Source organism: Nerophis lumbriciformis, linkage group LG13 (genome assembly GCF_033978685.3).
Source record: "Nerophis lumbriciformis linkage group LG13, RoL_Nlum_v2.1, whole genome shotgun sequence".
NCBI lineage: Eukaryota > Metazoa > Chordata > Actinopteri > Syngnathiformes > Syngnathidae > Nerophis > Nerophis lumbriciformis.
The window spans coordinates 34,742,409-34,748,148 of record NC_084560.2 but is presented as its reverse complement, the minus strand read 5'-3'; positions in this window follow the sequence as shown (position 1 = coordinate 34,748,148).

Sequence of the window (5,740 nt, the reverse complement as noted above, 5' to 3'; positions counted from 1 at the left end):
CCTATTGATTTTTTAAAATCATAGGATGTTAAAGCGAGAATTGTATTGATTTTTAAAACTGTAGAAGGCCAAAACAAGAATAATAAATCTTCCTGGAATGGTAAATGTCAAAACGAGAATCCTATTGATTTTTAAAATCATAGGATGTCAAAGTGAGAATCCTACTGCTTTTTAAAATGGTAGGATGTTAAAGCGAGAATCCTATGTATTTTTAAAATTCCAGGATTTTTTTAAAATGGTACTATGTCAAAACGAGAATCCTGCTGATTTGCAAAATCATCTGATTTTAAAGCGATAATTGTATTGATTTTTGAAATAGTGAAATGTCAAGTTAAGAACCCTACTGACTTTTTAAATGTTAGGATGTCAAAGCGAAAATTCTACTGATTTTAAAAATTGCAGAATGTCTAAACAAGAATCCTACTGCTTTTTAAAATGGCAGATGTCAGAGCGAAAATCCTATTGATTTCCAAAAATCATAGGATGTTACAGCGAGAATTCTGTTGATTTTTAAAATCACAAGATGTCAAAGCAAGAATTCAATTTACTTTTAAAATGGTGAAATATTAAGGCGAGAATCCGACTGATTTTTAAAATGGTAAATGTCAAAGTGAGAATTCTATTGATTTTTAAAATGGTAGGCTGTTAAGGCGCAAATCCTACTGATTTTTAAAACTTTAAAATGTCAAAATGAGAATCCAACTAATTGTTTAAATGGTAGATGTAAAAGCAAGAATCCTATCGATTTAGAAAAAATTGTAGAATGGAAAAATAAGAATCTTACTGAATTTTAAAATCCTAGGATATAAAGTAGTGAAATATCATGGTGAGAATCCTACTGATTTTTAAAATGGGAGATGTCAAAGCGAGAATTCTATTGATGCATGTTAAAAGCCAGAATCCTATTAAGTTTTTAAAATTGTAGTATCTCAAAACAACATTCCTTCTGATTTTTAAAAATTATAGGCTGTCACAGCAAGTATTCTATTGATTTTTAAAATTGTAGAACATCAAATTGAGAATCCTACTGATTTTTACAATAGGAGGATGTCAAAGCGAGAATCCGAAAATTCTATTGATTTTTCTAAATTGTAGAATGTCAAACCAAGATTCCTATTGATTTTAAAACTATAACATTTCAAAACGAAAATCCAAATGGTTTTTAAAATGGTAGATGTAAAAGCAAGAATCCTATTGACTTTTTTAAATGGTAGTATTTTAAAATGAAAATGCGTCTGATTTTTAAAATCGTAGGATGCCACAGCGAGACTTCTATATATTTTTGAAATGGTAGCTGTCAAAGCGAGAATCCTATTGATTTTTAAAATGGGAGCTGTCAAAGCAAGAATGCAATTGATTTTTTGAAAATGGTACTATATAAAAACAAGAATCCTATTGATTTTTAAAATCATAGTATGTCACAGCGAGCATTCTATTGATTTATAATAAAATGAGAATCGTACTGATTTTTGCAATGGTATTATGATGTTAAGGTGAGAATCTGAGATTTCTATTCATTTTTAAAACTGTAGAATATAAAAATGAGAATCAAACAGATTTTTTAAAATGGTTGATGTCAAAACAATAAGCATTTTGATTTTTTTAATGGTAGTGTGTCAAACCAAGATTCCTATCGATTTTTTAAACTATAAAATGTCAAAACAAGAATGCTACCAATTTTTAAATGTTAAAGGTAAAAGCATGAATCCTATTGAGTTTTTTAAATGGTAGCATGTCAAAACCAAAATGCTTCCTATTTATAAAATGTATTTTTAAAATGCATGCTGTCAAAGTGAGAATTCTCCTGTTTTTTTTAAGTTGTATGATGGCAATGTGAGAATTATATGGATTTTTGAAATGGCGACCTGTCAAGGTGAGAATCCTACTGATTTTTAAAAAAATAGAAGGATGTCAAAGCGAGAATCCTTGTGATTTATTAATATGGTAGGTTGCTGAGGTCGTGTCTTTTTTCCATCCTGACAATTCAAGATCCCGTGGTGGCCAACCAAGACCCCTATTGATTTTGATGAGGCCTCCTTTTTAGGAAGCTGAGGTTGGTAAGGTCAAATCATGTCCTGGTTGACAATTTGGAATATTGTTTCATATCCAAACAAGAAGGCTATTGCTTTTTTAAAACGTTTACTCCCCAATAAGTGAAAGGTCAACTAATATTCATTTTTATTCTCTAGAAAAGAAAGAACCCTATTGATTGTTTTTCTCATCACTGGCCAGTGCATGAACCCTATTGATGTTTTATTGATCTGCGTTTCAAGGTGGCCGCCTCTTCTCCGGTAAGTAAAATTTATGTCTTTCATTAATCTTTCAGGGGGGTTTTGTTGCATTTCAAAACAAGAACCCGACTGATTTTGAGGCACATCGAAGTTAAAGTCTGGCAGTAGGCAAAAGTATTTGGACAACTGTGATGTGGATAACAATGTCCATTGTCCAAATACTTTTGAACATTTGAAAATGTAGGTAATAGTGTGGTACGGTATAGTATCGCGGTACTAATGAATAAAAAAGGGTACTATACTCTGTTTGAAAAGTACCAGTTCCCCATATTTTTTATAAGGTCATGTCATTGCTGGTTTTACGAGCAGAGGAGCATGTTCGGCAGCGCACACACACAGGGTACTTACAAGTAGACACAGCGTGTAGACAAAAAAGGGAGAACGGACGCATTTTGGTCTAAAAACTAAAGATAAAGGTGAAGTTATAACACTGAAACGCCCTCAGGAAGAGGTGCTTTAAAACATGGCTAACTAGCTAGCAGCTAACATCCATCCACAGTCGGCCGTGTTTTAGCTACTTCTAAATCACTAATCCTCGTCTCCATGGTGACAAATGAAGTAAGTTTCTTACAAGTACCATTATCACTGGAGGACGAGGAATCGCTAAACATGCTTCACTACACACCGTTTAACAGCAAGCTAGCACCCCTGAATGTAAACAAATGCCATCGGTGCATCTACACCTGATATCCACTGTAATGATACCAAGTACAAGAGCGTATCTAGTCAATACGACGAGGATTACGTCAATATTTTTTATCATCACAAAATCTTTAAAAAAAATTCATGTTATGTTTATAAACTGAGGAAATACGTCCCTGGACACATGAGGACTTTGAATGCGACCAATGTATGATCCTGTAACTACTTGGTATCGGATCGATACCTAAATGTGTGGTATCATCCAAAACTAAAGTATCAAACAACAGAAGAATAAGTGATTATTACATTTGAACAAAAGTGTAGATAGAACATGTTAAAACTGAAAATATGCAGATATTAACAGTAAATGAACAAGTAGATTAATTATAAATGTTTACAGTTTGTCCCTCATAATGTTGACAAAATAATAGAATGATAAATGACACAATATGTTATTATATACGTCAGCAGACTAATTAGGAGTCTTTGTTTGTTTACTTACTACTAAAAGACAAGTTGTCTAGTATGTTCATTATTTTATTTAAAGACTAAATTGCAATAATAAACATATGTTTAATGCGCCCTAAGATTTGTTGTTAAAATAAAGCCAATAATGACATTTCTTTGTGGTCCCCTTTATTTAGAAAAGTATCAAAGTATCGAAATACATTTTTGGTACCGGTACTGGTACCAGAATATTGGTATTGAGACAACCCTAATCCATACAATAATATTCGTAATAAATGACAGTAGAATAAGCACACATCTGATTGAAGAGTTACAGTGTAACGACCTTTGGTACCGGGACCAAAATATTGGTATTTAGGCCCGATTGTAGCTGAGATAGGCTCCAGCGCCCCCCGCGACCCCAAAGGGAATAAGCGGTAGAAAATGGATGGATGGATGGGACAACCCTAGTAGGTAATTATTGTCATCATTATTAAATAGCTACTGTTTTTTTCCATCACAGTGTGCGTGCGTGCGCGGGAGGGAAGGTTGCATCACAAACCTAATGATGTTGAAAGGTGAGAACAACAACAAGGTGTGAGCACACCTGTTGCAATCATGTCTAAAGAGTGGAAGGTGTGAAACAAACAGGTGATGATGCAAATGCTGACAAAACATCCAGGTGTCAATCACGGAGGTTTGTAGTTGTTATTTTTGTCCTTTTTTATTCTGACCATACTTTTTCTGCTTCAAAAGAGAGCATCACAGAAGATCGTTCGTATTCGTCCTGTTCATTTGGCCCATCATTTTCTTCTACATATAGTCGACTTATGGATTATTTCCGGTCTTACTTGAAGTCATTGCGACCTGTCCTCCTGTGTCCAGGGTCGGTCCAGGGTGCACCACGCCTCTCACCTTAAATCAGCTGCGAGGATACGCCGCAAAAAAGAAGTAAAAAAAAGTGTCTGCTCGGTCGCCAGACTTTTACTGTAAAACAAGTGATGCAGATTTTCCATCTCCACAGGGTTTCAGTATGTCATTGAAAGGCATCAGAAGTCATTCAATGGATTTTGTCAAAGCTAAGGCTTTAAATGGCGTTAAAAGGCACTAAACAGGCATTAAAAGAAAATGTACAAATCACACATGCTGTGAGCTAATCACAAGTCTGCTACAAAGGCAGGCAGCAGTTAGTGGTGTCAAACTTCATATGCATATATATATATATATATATATATATATATATATGCATATGTGTATGTATACATATGTGTATGTATACAGTACAGGCTTAAAGTGTGGACACACCTCATTTCAATGCAATTTCTTTATTTTCATGACTATTTACATTGTAGATTGTCACTGAAGGCATCAAAACTATGAATGAACACATGTGGAGTTGTGTACTTAACAAAAAAAAAGGTGAAATAACTGTAAACATGTAACCATTTAAAGCACCAGTTCCATTGGCATTAAAACAGGCCAGAGTATAATACTACCACTACATTTGGGAACTGAGGAGACCCATTTTTGAAGCTTTTCAGGTGGAATTCTTTCCCATTCTTGCTTGATGTACAGCTTAAGTTGTTCAACAGTCCGGGGGTCTCTGTTGTGGTATTTTATACTTCATATTGCGCTCAACATTTTCAGTGGGAGACAGGTCTGGACTACAGGCAGGCCAGTCTAGTACCCGCACTCTTTTACTACAAAGCTACTCTGTTGTAACACGTGGCTTGCAGAAATAAGCAGGGGCGTCCATGATAACTTTCCTTGGATGTTAACATATGTTGCTCCAAAACCTGTATGTACCTTTCAGCATTAATGGCGCCTTCACAGATGTGTAAGTTACCCATGTCTTGGGCACTAATACACCCCCATACCATCACAGATGCTGGCTTTTGAACGTTGCGCCTATAACAATCCGGATGGTTCATTTCCTCTTTGTTCCGGAGGACACGACGTCCACAGTTTCCAAAAACTATTTGAAATGTGGACTCTTCAGCTCGGGCCCAGCAAAGCCGGCGGCGTTTGTGGGTGTTGTTGATAAATGGCTTTGGCTTTGCATAGTAGAGTTTTAACTTGCACTTACAGATGGAGCGACCAACTGTAGTTACTGACAGTGGTTTTCTGAAGTGTTCCTGAGGCCATGTGGTGATATCCTTTACACACTGATGTCGGTTTTTGATGCAGTACCGCCTGAGGGATCAAAGGTATCATCGCTTACGTACAGTGATTTCCCCAGATTCTCTGAACCTTTTGATGATATTACGGACCGTAGATGGTGAAATCCCTAAATTCCTTGCAATAGCTGGTTGAGAAATGTTGTTCTTAAACTGTTTGACAATTTGCTCACGCATTTGTTT